Source organism: Eleutherodactylus coqui, chromosome 1, assembly GCF_035609145.1.
Source record: "Eleutherodactylus coqui strain aEleCoq1 chromosome 1, aEleCoq1.hap1, whole genome shotgun sequence".
In the NCBI taxonomy this organism is placed as follows: Eukaryota; Metazoa; Chordata; class Amphibia; order Anura; family Eleutherodactylidae; genus Eleutherodactylus; species Eleutherodactylus coqui.
Window position 1 is genome coordinate 358,372,370 of NC_089837.1, and position 15,825 is coordinate 358,388,194.

The 15,825-nt window shown below is 40.1% G+C and overlaps 1 protein-coding gene across 4 annotated transcripts in view; it reads left to right on the top strand.

Annotated features, from left to right (window-relative positions):
- The window catches only part of ST6GAL2 (ST6 beta-galactoside alpha-2,6-sialyltransferase 2), a 149,065-nt gene that overhangs the window by 47,179 nt on the left and 86,061 nt on the right, over positions 1-15,825 (top strand). For 2 of the 4 annotated variants that reach the window (XM_066577522.1, XM_066577530.1), the window contains exon 2: positions 8,946-9,025. The exons of 1 other annotated variant lie outside the window; for it this stretch is intronic. The gene's annotated coding sequence lies outside the window, so the exon portion shown is untranslated. Of the gene's footprint in view, positions 1-8,945; positions 9,026-14,078; positions 14,253-15,825 lie in introns of all 4 variants that reach the window. One more of the 4 variants, XM_066577525.1, reaches the window with a different exon arrangement.

Genomic DNA, 15,825 nt, shown 5'->3' on the forward strand with positions numbered 1-15,825 from the left:
CTTTACTACCACATACTGCATAAACACCTGGAAGCTTAATCTGTATCCCATGTATGAACGCATCTGCAATATAAACTAATAACACAGTATTAGGAAACAAACACCAAGAATAAGCTTCAACATTAATAAATTCCTAATAGAAAGCTTTAGCGACCAAAGGGGCATGACAGCATACCCAACCTTCTAACAGATTTCTCACTCTAGATATGATCTCATGATACATAATGATTTTGTTAGCGCATTCTTTATCTAATGCATGCTCATTAGACACAATTGAAATCTTGCCAATAATACAGGAAGGGAAGTAAAATATTTTCTTTTGTTCCTTTACAGAAGTAATTAAAGTTGGTAAAGGCCTTCCATCTCCTGGTTGCAGGTTATGAGTATTTTGTAATGATAATAGATCTGGAATAGAACTGAAAACATGTTTATGAATCTGCCGCAATATTTTCTACATAAAATGTCAAAACAGCATCTATTGGTCACTGAAACAGGTATAAGAGAAATATTTTAGAGAAAAATTTAAGTGCAACCTTAACAGTTTTTCCAACGTTCTGGCAGGTGCAAATGGCACAATCCTTGCACAAACCTAGCAATAGCGTGCTGACATCCTGATGTTACCCAGCGCTGTTTACCAGACTCACCATTGCCTCTTCGAACTGATGTGTAGGTCCTTGTGAGATGGCACAGGTAACAGGGTGTCTGAACCCAACCCTTTTATAACTAAAACAGGATTACATAATGGGATCAAGAATGTGATTATAATACATAAAATCACCTTCCAACTAAAAGTTTGAACATACCTTTTTGACATTTTATAATTCTGTTATTAAATGATTGGTAACTTCTAAATGTTTCTCTCAAATGCTGCATGTTTTTCATTACAATGATACATTGCATAAACAATCAGATAATCTAATATCAAATTTATTACACCCTAGAATTTCATTTGCTAGCAACACAAAACCAATCCTGTCAAATCTGGGCTCGAGAAAAAAACAAAAACAAAAGCAAAAATGAAAAATAAATATATAAAAATAAAACAACAAAACAGTCATATATGGAATACAAATGTCTCTTTATCTTGAGGTCTTCCTTCCGTTGTTTTTCATTACATCCCAAATATACAGGGTCTCTAATGCAGGGAAGCAGAGCAATTATTGTGTCCTTACTACTTTCCCTGGTTAGTCTGGTGTCAGTCAATCTCCTCCATTCATCATACCCATGGATGTAAGGTATTCACAGGTGACTATAGAGCCCCTTGTTCCTTGTAGATTCCACTCTTCCAGATGCCCTTTGCACACCATTGGTCATCTCAGGTCTCCAGGGAGGAGCTATAATGCTTAGCCCTCCTTTGACTAGTCGCCAACTGGCAGTTAGGCACTGTTTTAAACACTTGTCAGTTCTTCAGGCTCAGTTGAATAGTCACAGCTATGGAGAGATACAGCTGGCACTTAGAGAAGATAAAAATTAAAATCACACTTGCAAAGTTCCAATCTCCTGCCAGATATAACTCAGTTCATGAATTCATTCAGTCCAAAATAACCTTGATCGCAAATAGTTCAGTCCATGATAAATTAAAACAAAAAACAAAATCGCAGTCCTGGGTCTTGTGGTACTCTTCTTCATCCGTCCATAAAAATGGATGAAAGCAGTTTCTATATGTCAGCTTTATCAATCTCTGCCCAGAGTGACCCGATTAGCTTTCTACTGCAGCAAACAAATATTTTTAATAAATATCTATTTCTATGACAGCCTGAACAACTTCTATATACTTTATACATACAACTCATGAATCAGTCTTTTGAACAAACAGTAATAATTCCTTAAAATTATTCAAACATCACAAATTAAGATAATCAAGTTTAAAACACAATCTTAAGATTTATCATTATCATCCGTACATTTATAATTAGCAACTTTCATACTTTGTCAGTCTAGCCTTTTCAGAGTTCTTCCCTCACACCCTCCTTTTCGGGGGAGGGACCCACTGCACACTCCCTCTCTCCACATCATCCAGCTCCACCCCTTTGAGTCCAGCCAGTTGTTTTAGATCGTTAAACCTCAAATGCAAAAATATGGATGATCAGAGCACACCTCAATACCTCATTATACTTGCATTGATAGGACTTCACACATTCGTACTCATTAGATTTACAGGACAGTTCTTAGAAACCAACAGCTGGATACAAGTATCATCAGCAGAACCTCCACTAAATGATTTTTTTTTTTAAAGGTTTTGTATGTTATAGCAAGCAAAATCTATTAACTCCCACTTCTTATTAGATTCAATTAAACTAGAACGTATGTCCTATTTACATATTATCGATCAGCCGGCTAGGGAGGGAGTACTATAGCCAAACATCGCTCCTATGTCTGGCTTCTACATGGTGGGCAATTGCCCTTCATGCAACCCATCGCTCCACAGCCGTAACGCCCTTCTTTGGCTGTGGACGGGATGTGAATGTATCGCAGCAGAGGTTAATGGAGGAGCAGAGGTTAATTTTCTGAGTATTCCAAAATGTTAAACCACTGCATACTCACTCACTTAAGTACACATCATATAGTCATGAATTTCTACCTAACATTCCTGTCCAGGTGCAAATTCCCTTCATCTCCATACCTGCTCTCATGTATTTTTGCCTCATATACCACCCATACCAGATCCCATCATAAACTTTCCCTGATCAGTTTTTCCCTGATCCCATCACATCGTGGATATTCTCTGATCGGTCATGGGTCCCATAGCAACTGTCAAAAGTAGCGAACTTTGTCTTCAGTATTTGCTATGTAAAATCTGTTTACCAAAATGACACCTGGCCGCGGGTTGCGATCCTTTGGCACTCTGTCATTACCCCTGGCTAGTGTTCCACACATTACAGTAGCCAGTTTAATCCAGGCAACCAAATACAGACCAGCAGATTTTGGAGAGGAACTTGCACTTGTAACCCTTAAACATATACTCACGTAAGTGATCATGCAGTATTTTTAGCAATACTGTACACCCACTGAAAACACAAGAACATAGTCATGATATAATGCTTGCACGTATGCCAAGCAATTAAAGGAGCTTCAGTTTTCTATTCAATTAAGGTTACAGTGTAGACACATTAGTCCGTAACAAACCGTCCTCATGAAAACTTTAAAATTACATAACCAGTAAAAAAACATTACGTTACTGATTTATATAGACACGAACCACAAAGCATTCACCCAAAGCTCACATTGCAAAACTGTACTCACACTTATACAGGCGAAAGTAACATCCAAACATCAATCAGTACACAAGTAAAATTCCTTTTAGAGTAGTAGGAGAATACAAACATACAGTTATGAACATAAAAGGTTATACAGTGAATAACCACCATATATTATCAAATTAAAACATTACCATACATAATAAAGACAGTTAAAGAGGAGATTGCATGATGAAATATTTGCTACGTACTTGGCACAGAGCCAACAGACTATCAGCTATGTACCTACAATCGCAGTACAGACACACAAATAACAAACCATTCACAGCAGAAAACTAAATCCAGTCATATTCCATCATATTTCATACTCCTATACCTAAAGGTAACAGATCCATCAGACAGACTTACATTCTCTTATTGCATAACTTACTTCATTGCACATTATTAAAACATCTAGTTTTACTTTAACTTTCTGTAGTGTAACATAGTAATATTTCACTAGTGTTAACAACAAAACTCTTAGCGGCATGTCACATAGCATTCTCTCCCCCCTCGTAAACATCACTACATACATCCATTTAACCGCTCCACCTTATCACTACTCTGTGAGTGGCATGGAGTATGGAATGCCTGCTCTATTCCCAAGGCCTTTTTCACCTCTTGACATACTCCAGAAGTCAAGTGTATACCTCTGTCACTCTCAATCACCTCTGGTATTCCATACTGACACACACTAGGACATATTCATAGGTCCCACTCTTAGGAAACTGGATGAAATTATTCTGCAATCGCTGAAAATTAGCGCCTGGCATTAAGGTCAAGACCAGCTTTTGGTAATTTGGCCTTCCGCCTATCACACCCATAGCAATCCAACAGGGAGAGCCAGTCCCGTCTTCAGATATCTAGCTATGTGCAAAACCTTGTGTCTCGCAACTGTCAGTAAGCGGCTATCCCAGAGCCCAGTTACATATACCTACACTCTATCGGTAGCCAAAAACTGTAGAGTCGTATTGAAACCATGGGTAAAGGAAGCGTACAGAGCGTAAAAACACAACCTCAAGTGAAAATCTATGCGTCAATACCAGAATCTCTCTCTGAAGCGTTAATATTATTTTTACATTCAAGCTCATCTTCTGTAATTGTGCAGAAAAGAATAAAGCAGTCTTCTGGGGAATAAGAGCTGTCTCACAGGGATGTTGCATATCAATAATCATACTGTAATACTGCACAACATTAATATAAAACAATACACGATGTAGCAGAGCTGAATAACGACACAGGAAGGCGAGGAAGCAGTAGGGATAGGAAAAGTTAAAGCATGAATACAAGGCAGGAAATGATATGTAGCAGAGCTATTGCTGTGCTGCTTATAGTAAGACAAAGAAAGACAAACAAACAGAAAGATAATTTTACCTGATAGGGAGCAAGTTCATAAATGCTGAAGCTGTACACCTGGCACTGACACCGCAGCCGACCCCTCTCCCCTAGGAGAAGTCAAGAGAAATCTCTTGCCCCGGGGTACTGCTTCATCCAAGAGAAGTAGGCCGGTGCTCCACGTTCAGTAAGAAGTGTATAGTTTTTAGCAATCTCGCTGGGGCCTCCAACTGATAAAGCAGTGATAAAGAAGTACGCCTAAATCAGGTAAAATTGAATATAAGAGTCACTAGTGACAGCGACCTTAACCAGAACTCAGACACGATATCCGAATGTAGTCAAAGTCAGTAAGAATGCCTGGTGAGCCAGGCACCCAACTTTTATTGAGTATTAAAAGAAGGTGTGGTTAACATATAGAGAGGGGAGGCATATTCAAATGAGATATAGGTAAAACATATGGGAGTATACATTATTGGCAGGTAAATGACTTTCTCAGGCTCTAAATATCACATTTGACATAGAGACATTGGAATTCACAGATGTTGCAAAATTACACAATAATAGGATAACCCCTCCGCACTCTCATGCTCCACGCATCCTGATTCCACGATAGAAGATAATTTCATAATGCAAAAACATCCTTGTACTAATCACCATGTGTACGTGACATGCTAAATCAGCACACAGTTCATGACCAGGCCAGTGTGTTCTCATCTGAAGGCCTTAAAGGGATTTTCAGAGTGAACCAATGTCATGAACCAAACTATATCTTTTACAGGCCTTTAGTTTGCACGGTCTGACTTTTAGATAGTACTAGTAAATGTGCCCCATTGATTTTCATGGGTCTGAGTTCTGCCAGTTTTAAACTTGGGACAGAAACTGTTAAAATCACCCTTGTAAATAAGCCCTCGTGGAGCATTCACACATAGCAGATTTGGTGCAAACTTTTTCGCAGCTGAAAAATCTGCACCAAATCTGAGCTAAAATCTGCACCGTTTTATACTGTTCTTGCATACGGATCCTCTGCTGTGATTGGAGCAGGAAACATGCATATCATCTCTGCAACTCTCCCGACTGTCTTGTGGTGGACAGTCTATAGGCGACAATAAGTGCCGGTTATGCCGTTGCTTACTGTAATGTCTAACAGAGCTACACTGACATATTTGTTTATAACTTTTCCTACAAATTGGAATTGTAAGTAAATATGAAGAAATGTTTTCCAATACAAGATCTCGCACAATATTAAAGTGTGTGCACATCTAAGCTGATGTAAACTGCCCCACAACACTTCCTGCCTGCGCTCTGAAGAGTAACTCGCTGCTTGTATAAATAAATTAATTCAAGGGGACGCACTGAGTCAGGTTGTGTAATTTCCCCAATGTCCCCTGACTAGGATTCCGGGATTTAGTCCTTTGGCCACCTCTCAAAAATGTAGTGACTCAGCCAGTTTCAGGAGAAATTACCATGACTCAGTTTTATCTGGAAGCTTTTATGACGCTGCACAGAACTAATGTGTTAGAATATTTTACTTCTGTGACAAAGCTATTGCTAAACCGTTTATCCTTACTACATACAGTGCATGGAGCACAGCGCTCCCAGATTGTTTATACACTGCGTCTTGTGGCCCTTTTACATGGCCTGAGAAACTCGTGGTTCTCCTTTTGCCCGAGTGAGCAAGCTGCAGACACCATCACCAGCCCGTTTGCGCTCAGGCTGTCCGTTTAGACTGTATGATTTTCGTTGAGAATTGCGCGGTTCTCGTTCACATATCGTTCAGGGTTTCACATTCCGATGTAAAATACTGAACGATCAATGCTTAAACGGCACGACAAGTGAACAGGTCAGCGCTGGTTTTTATGCCGGCTGAAGCTGAACGAAAATCAAGAACCTCATGATTTTCACTTGTCATTCAGTTGTTTACCTGTGTTTAAACTGAATGATTATCATACGTTTCAACGATTTTCTGACTGATAATCATTACGTTTAAACGGGGCATTTCTGCTGCAAAACACTGAATAATCTCCACATTTGAAGCAAATTGCTATTGTTTACACCACAAATCTGACATCACCCGCATAGTGACCACACATGCTCCTTCTTACAGCAGTCACAGTTGGTGTCATTCCGATGTTACGCCTTTTTATGCACTGCATCAGAATATCGATACAGGTTTCCTCTGCCGGTAGGAACAGGGGCGCGGCTGTCTGATGACAGCCAGGTTCCAGCTCTCATGTTGGGGACCAGAGAAACCTTTGATCTCAGCTGTTTAATCCTGCAGCATGTAAGAGGCTTACAGTGGGAGGCACTGTCCTGTGGATAAGGGACAACTCCTTAAAAGACTTGCATTCTTTCAGCCGAATGGCCATTGGTGCAGTTGGTTAAAAGCATGGGGCACTGTCTAGTCATTATTTAAATCTGAATTAAGGGATGTTTTGGAGAATATTTTTAGCATCTACAGAGCTTTTGATATAAATTTTTAAAACCGTTAATTATGCTGTTATTTTCAGTAGGGATGTCAATACTTCGGACATCTATTCCTGGCAATATTAGTAAAAGTATAACTTACTTAATACTGGCTTATGTTTGGCATTGTTTATGGATATGTCAAGCCATCAAAAAATCTTGGGATGAGGTATGTAACGTAATTTGTAATATATTGGATCTAGCATTAAAGCCTGGTCCTTGGATATGTGTGTTTCACGTAGACCTAGAAAATTCCTCTAAGATACTTTATAGCTGGGCACATTTACTGAGGAAGGAAACCTTTTATCTGCATCTTCTAAACCGAGATTCATTGGTCAGACTGCCAGATTTTGATGTGATTCGTTATTAACTACTCTAGTATCCAATTTCTGTGCATTTTACACAACTCCAGCCAACTATGCAAGGCAAGACGAATCCTGGGAGGCAGGTATCCAACATGACTAAAAATTAGCTCCTCATGTCTAACGGTTTAGGTTGTTTCCTATTGATGTTTATGGAAATTGTTTCCTGGCTACTAAAAACTCAAAACTGCCATCTGGCGTGGCCTAGACAGCCACTAAAGTCTACCGTCATTTTTACGGTGTTTGCTGGATGAATTGTGGTTCTGGGGAGTATCACTTCACTGACAACACTATTACAGTGAACTGTGGCATTTCTAGCAGGGCAAACTTTTACTGTATTGACTTTTTGGGGAAGGTAGTATTGTGTGAGAGTAGTTTATAGCTGTATATGTAACTTTTCAAACATAGTTTTTTTGTTGCTGCTTTTGTTTAATTGTTCTTACATAGGTTAATTGATTCTGAATTCATTTGTCTTTTTCTAGGCGTTAAAATAAAGAGCTCTGTTATTGTATTCATACATTATAGACTTAAATTCATCCATGAAGCTTTTTTTTCTTGCTGCCTTTTATTATTATGATTTTACCTAGCTTTCTTTTGTAACAGCAAGTATTTTCAACACTGAAAATGACACCCACCAGTATAATCTATTCTCTTGCTTTTAGTCCATATGTAAAGTCATAAAGAACATAAGAGCACATTGATATAGTTTATTGTGCTCTTTGGGATGGTTTTATGAAGGATCATTTCTAAAGCTTTTAAAAGGCAAGCGAACATATAAGTTATAGCCTCTTTCAAGGGAAAATAAACATATCCTATGCCCATAAACACCAAGCCAATATGGAAGCTTTTATGGAGTGGAACAAAATAAATTCCCGTGTTCTCACATAATTATCAAGCCATCATTTGTTATACAACACAATATATAATAAAGTGTGCACACTAACCAATGCCAAATTGGTCCCTGCGAACACTGTATAGCTGCAGATTTGAGGTGCAAGGAGTATGCCATCTAGCGTTAATCTCTTTTGCATGTAATGCAGTACTTTAGTTGAAGATATAGAATGGCATAAAATGTGATTGTTCTCAGTAAGAGAAACCAAGTAATCTTGTAGATATGATACCTTTAATGGCCAACAAAAATACATGATGTTATAGTGAGCTTTGGAATCCTCCTGAAGAGTTTTCCTTCGGCATAATCCATTTTACCTGAGAAATGATCTTAAGAGTATCCAAAAGCTCACATTAACATCATGTATTTTTGTTAGCCATTAAAAGGTATCATATCTACAAGATTACTTGGCTTCTCTTGCTGAGAACAATCACATTTTGCTCTGCTGGCTAACACCGTACCAAACCCCTTTTTTCGATATAGAATGGGGTAATGCTCGCACTATTAAGGATCATTACCACGCAAAAGAGTTTACTGACCTAAACAATAAGCCATGTAGTTTGTACGGTCCATCATGTTATAATGAACTGAAGTATGTATGGCATATGTGTGTGCATGAGTGAATGTTTATAATATAATATTTTTTGTTTTCTATTTTAGGAATACCCCATGAATGGTACATATAGGAAACTACACAATTAAAGGAGGAGGAGGGGATAGACTGATATAAAGGAACACAAGTAAGCCATTTTCTAGCTGTAATTGTGACCCCCTATCTACTAGTCTTAATTCATTTATCAAACTACTAACGACGACCTGTCAATGCATTCGTGTGTCAGTGAGTGGGTTTGTAAGTGACTTGCATGCTCCGCCCCTGATCACATGGTGATGTCATCAAAAGTCTTTCATCCCCAGTGAGGGGGTTACATGCCCTACCCCTGATCACATGACGGTGACATCATCACAGCTCCTTTACGCACATGGCTGCTGTCCAGGTAGGTGTTTGTTAGTATTCCATGGCAACTAGGGGCAGCAAGGAGTTTGTAGTCTGCCTGTAATATGCACAGGCATGCATGACCTTTGATGTTATCACTGTCATGTCATAAGGGGCGGAGCATGTAAGCCATTTACTCGAGATGCGCGTCACCCTCATGTGATCAGGGTGGGAGCATGTAGCTCCCTCACTGCCGATGTAGGACCTGTGATGACGTCATCGCCATGTGATCAGGGGCGGAGCATGACGGTGACATCACAGGTCCTTCATCTTTAGTGCGGTGCTGCTTCTGATCCCTGTTGTATGGGATGAACAATGTATGTAGCAGTGCTGTGTGTGTGATGTGCATGTAGCACAGCCGTGCACCACCAGGAACACTGGTACTATGATTTCCTAATAATTACTAGTAGTGTAAATTAAAAATAAGGTGAACAGAGTGTGCAACCCCAACTCCAAACAAGTTGGGATGCTGTGTAAAATGTAAATAAATGTAAAAAAAGAGTGCAATGATTTGGAAATCTCCTATAACAATATTGTATTCACACTAGAGCCTAACATCACATCGGAAGGTGAAAATGAGACATTTTTCCATTTCATAAAAAATGAACTCCTTTAGAAATTGATGGCAGCAACACATCTCAAAAAAGTTGAGCCAGGGCCATGTCTGCCATTGTGTATCATCCCGTTTTCTTTTTACGACAGTCTGTAAACATCTGGGAAGTGAGGAGACCAATTGCTGGGGTTTTACATTTTACACGGTGTCGCAACAGTTTTGGAATTGGGGTTGTACAATGTACGATGTTGGAATGATTTTTGGCTATTGGTTTTTTAAATGAGGTATAACAGTGATGGGCAGATATTGTTCAACACATGGCATTTTCTTTATTTGGAAGCAGAATGTATACAGCTTTACTTGTGTTTGGGCTTTTTGGTATCTTTTTTTTACATATAAACTATATCACAGATTTATATCCATGCATGTATTCAGGACACGTCAAACACAGCCTTCCATTAGTCTTGCTAACTATTTGGCCATAGTAATTTGGGTTCCTACTGAGTGTAATGCTTGGCATGATGGTTCATGAGCGATAGTTGATGTTTCATCTAACCTTATAACCGCTAGGGAAGAAGTCTAATTTAACAAATGTCATTGAATCTTAATTTTAACATGCACCATCTCTTTATTTAAATATTTAGCACCATAGAATTATGCTGGAATGAAAAGAGGTCATTTAATTTCCTTAGTACATTGCTTGAATTGTCAGGCATTTCAGTCTTGGCCTAAGCAGTTGTTCATTGCTTTTAGACCGAACAATAATTATTCACAAAATCATTAAAACGAGCAAAGGGAACGACATTCGTGCGGTCTAAATGCTGCTAAACAATGGCCATCATTTTTCGCTCATCCATCTTAGGCCGGCTGCACACGACCGGGTCGGATTCCGCATTCGAGAGCCTGCAGCGGAATCGGCTCCTCTTCCCTGTCGACGTCCGTGCGTAACCTGTCATATTGTTTCTTCTTCTGTACTGCACATGGATTCGACGGCTTGCTGTTGGACATGCGCAGTACAGATTTTTTTTTTTTTAAACCCCTGCTTTTCCATCGTCCTCTCCTAGCCTTTCTTCAATGGAAGCTGTTCGTGCGGAAACCGCTCAAAAATAGAGCATGCTGCGATTTTTCCTCTGCAAGCGGAAAACTGCAATTTTTTTCGGGACCTAAAGGTGGACACCTGCTCCAGATTCTGCAATGCAAATCCGGTTGTATTCAGCCGGCCTTAGGCTCCATTCACACAGGTCAGTTCGGTTGCAATACAAACCGCAGCAAAAAGTGCATTGGTGAAACCATGTGTGTTTTTACTATGTTTGTAGCAAAATGTGGCAAAAAACGCACGCAGTTTTGCAAATGCACTTTATGGTGCGGTTTTAAATTGCAACCGAACTGCGCCGTGTGAATGGAGCCTTATGTAGGCATAAAAATCATGGTTGGCTCGTTCACTTATCGTTCGGTTTAAATAGCACTCATTCAGTCCTTACGTACTCAAACAGCGAATCTGAAAGACGGAACGATTCTGAACGATTTCTCATTTGAACGAGCCATTCTTGTACCCATCTGTATAAATAGACTGTACGAGTGAACACTGACATCATTCGATCATTGAAATGATAAATTGGCTCATCAAAAAAGGGCCCTTAATTTGGTGTGATTGCCTGTGATGTATTTGAGTGCAAAAAACTAATTAAACTCTTTCTTTTTTTACATCTGATGCCATTTGCTAAGGCCTCCCTCACACAGGCCTTTGCAGAAACGCAGCGTTTTTCAGACCCTCTGCTTACTCCTGTCTCAGCCCAGCTGAAAACGCAGCCAAGGATGCTGAAAATAAATCAATACTCGCATAGCAGGTGTTCTCCGTAGTTCTGGGCTGGCTGCCAACAGAGGATCTTTTTCTAGTGACGGGGGTTGAAGACCCCCGCCTCCAGCAAGAAATTGGCCTGATTGGCTGAGTCGGCTGACTGACAGCTGGCTACACCAATCAGAGCAATCTCTACCTGGGAGGTTGGGATTTCAATCCCCATCACTGGCAATAGATGCTTTGCCGGCTTGACAAGTGTTCAGCAGCCGGCCCAGAACTACGGAGAACACCAGTGGGGACCCCGACGGCACCCGCTAGGTGATTATGGATTCCCCCCCCCCTCAGGTAGTGTAGCTAGGGGGGGTTAAGCTCTGCCAAAAACGCAGTACCAAGTTCTGCCACGGTTTTGGCAGCACTAAAACCACTGCCCATTCATTTTAATGGGCAACGCAGAGCCGAAAACGGCCAAAGATTAAACATGCATCACTGTCAAAGTGCAGCATTTTGACACTTGTGTGAACAACCCCATTGAAATGAATGGGAGCGTTGTACAGCGTTTAGCATAGCGCTAAACACTGTACAAAAACGTATGTGTGAGAGAGGCCTAAGTTTATTATTAAATTACCAATACAAATGCCTACATTGCACCAGTATGAGAACAGTATGCTTCTCACATCTCAATGCAGTTGTTAGTAAACCTAACAACTTCACCAATTACTTGTACACCTGAGTACATGTAGTGCTATTTGCCCAACTATATTGTATTCCTCTTTACTGTTTGATAAAGATTATATGTCTGGATTTATGTAGAGTGGGAGAAGTGCTACATCTTAAGTGCTTGTCTAACTAGAGCAAAGATATATAAGGCTTTATCCACTGAACTAGTCTGATATGTCATAATCTCTTTTATGGTTGGCTTATTTGAAAGTATACATACACTGTAAAAAGTAAGCTAACATGGCACACAGTTACCCCTTAGGGCCATAAACCTACTTACAGTACTAGGCAGTAGTTAAGAGTTTAAAGGTACAAATGACATCTCACATCATGGGGAAAAAAGTGCTTAAAGGACCCTCCGGTCAGGAGCTTAAAATTGATGCCAGTATTTTTACTCGGTTCTTTCTCCTTGGCTTATTTTTAGCTAAGGGCGGTGCTGTGATCTGTGACTATAGTTTAGCTGCAGTGCCTGGTTTCAGGTAGTCTGGGGCACACCCCATGTAATCATTGGTTCAGGCTGCAAACGAGGCAGCCTGAACCAGTGATGAGATGGAAGGGGGCTACTATGGTGGGGAGAGGACTGTTGAATTGTTCATGGCAATCTGGGCCCAGGGAGAAGGAAAACTGAAATAGGCGACTCCAATTAGAGGTATTATGTGGTGACTGCACTATTTAGAGGCATACTAGAGCTGAACCACTGTATCTAAGCCTGCCATGTATATTTACTATAAAAGTCTTATTTTACGCATACTTTTTTTTTGGGGGGGGGGGGGGAGGAGTAAGGACTGGGTGGAGGGTAAGAGTGGGGCAATTATGAGTTTTGCAATGGGGCCTCATGAGTTCTATTTACAGCTATATTGCAACCCTTGTACTCAGTTTGTATGCAGCTACATATACATTGAGAATTCCAGAGCCTCTGGAACAGAATGGACAGGCAGTCTGCTGCCCAGTACACAGCTCATCTCAGCTGGCGGCCCCTGACACCACCGTGATCAAAATTGGGGTGGGCAGAGTCTGGAGATAAGCGACAAAGATGTGCTGAGCCTTAGCTTTGTCCTCTCCTACTCAGAGAAGATGCGTAAGGTGTCCAGGAAGGAAGAGGCACCACACAGCGGAGGTATCAAGAGGCATGAGTACTGTTAGGGGGGTTACTACGGGCACTATTACTGTATGACCGTCACTATGGGGCACTATTTATATGAAGGGACACATAGGCATGGTCTGATATGTAAAGAATTTGACGCCTTGCGTTATACACTCCTTACGACACGTTATTCAAAAGTTTGGCGCTATGTATTAAGGCCTTGTTCACACAGTGCAGTTGAAAACACATAATGGATGATGCTTAGAAGCTACAAAACTACCAAAATTGCACTGAATGGTGTATCATAACTGGTTGCTGAAGAAACACATTGACTTAATGCATCTCGTTTGTCAAGTGTGTTTGTCCTTAGGTTTACTCTTCGCGAGGATGAGTAGTAAACATGGGAGTAGGAACGGTAATACAGTTTTATTCTTTGTTACGTGCGATGGACACATTCATTATGGAAATTGTAATGTCTTTGTCTATCTTAAAAATAATGCCAAGAGACAGAAGTTGGGCAGAATAAAAATGTATGTCTTTACTTTTCTAGTCTGATCTCTAGTTTGACTACTCTTTTTGATCGGCCACCATTACTGTCAATATTATCTGACAGACATATTTTAATATATGATCATCACCTCCCACAGAGGGTCAGATATTGGAATGAAAATGACAAAATGAAAACTCACCTTCACGTCCCAAAAGACACCTGACGCCAGAAGAAAATGTGTGCATCTCCGGAACAACAAATTCCTTCCATGCATCAGCCACTATCACTCCCCTTTGCTAAAGAATGAGATTGATTACGGGACAGTAGTGGGGTATGAACTGTAGATATTTATGTTATGTTAGTTTATTCTGTTATTGACTTTTTTCTTGTACTGGTTTTCTTATATCCTCTAATTTACCAAATTATGTAGTCTATTTCAGCATATATAGCATATGTAATTTTTACCATTCCTCAGAAATTGTGGGGCTTTCTTGTAGTGGTTTCTACATTTGTTAGCTCACTTTCTTTCCTAACTTGTCTGCATTAAAACAGTAATATTTAATAGTTGTATTCTAAATAGGGTGTTATTTTTTTGTTTTAGTATAGTACAGTTGTTGGGCTATGTTACAAGGATAAAATCCACAATGCAAATCTGCAACATTTCTACAATGGAAGGGCATGTGCACATTTGGAAATCTGCAGCATGCCCTGATTTTCACACATTGGACTTTACAGAGTTGAGATAAATCTAAACATAACTAACTTCACACGGGCGAGTGCGATATCAGGCCATGCATCATGACAATGCGAGGGCATGCCCAAAGATAGGACGTTCTGCAATTTGTTTCGCGCACTGCATCGCGGTGTGATGCGAGATAAAATTGCTCCTGTGTATGATCCCATTCAAAAAAAAATGAGGTTCATATTCCTGCGAGACTTGTGCGTCTTGCAACACCCAACTCTTGCACGATTTTCTCGGCCAGGTGATAAGGGCCTAAAGCAAAATTCATTCAGACGATGGCTTTTGAGCGATAATCGTTGCGTGTAAACTCTTCCGCTGAACGATGATTTTTAGGTGAGCATAAAATCCACCCTTCAGCTGGAAAGAGATAGCCGGGACCTCATGCTGTGTTTTCCACAGGCACAGCTGATTACATTGTATTCAGCTGACAGCCTGTGGCAGCCTGTGCGCAGACAATGCAGGTGAGTGCAAAGTCCAGACCACATGCTGGGATTTGAAAACAGCTGCTGGAGGCTCATTTACACGCAAATTAAGCTGCTGAAGTGTTAATGGGCATTAGTGCCCATTAGTACTTTATGTGCAATGATCGTTAAAACTGTCAATCTTTCAATCATTTGAAAGATTGTCTTTGCGTGTAAATGAGCCTTTAGACTTCCATATTATTTTGCAGGAGATTAAAAGAAATGTGCCATCAGAAAATTACTTCTTGTTTAAATTCAGCTTTCATGTAAAAAAAATATACAAAATATACAAAAACTCCTAAATATGTTTACATTTCAATGTCACAATCTATATATTTTTTAAATTCTACAGTTTTCAGATAATTTTACAATGTAGAGAAAACATTTCAGCAGTCTTCTCATTATCACAGGCAGTATTACAATAAGAGGCAACACCTCTATATAAATAACACAGCATCCACCATTCACAATAGGTGATAGTCACATCTCACCTCCTACCCCTTCCTGCACAGTGACTTCTATACATATTGCAGAGCATATCCGTAACACCTTCCCACAGAAGTCAATTGGTCCTCTCTTCTCCACTGCTTGTAGGGCCAATGTGGATGCTATAAAGCGTATCTCTAAATGCTGTTAACCAGGGCTCAGGCAAGATGGCAGCTCCCAATGTCATGCACAGACAATCGAACAAAAAAAAAAAT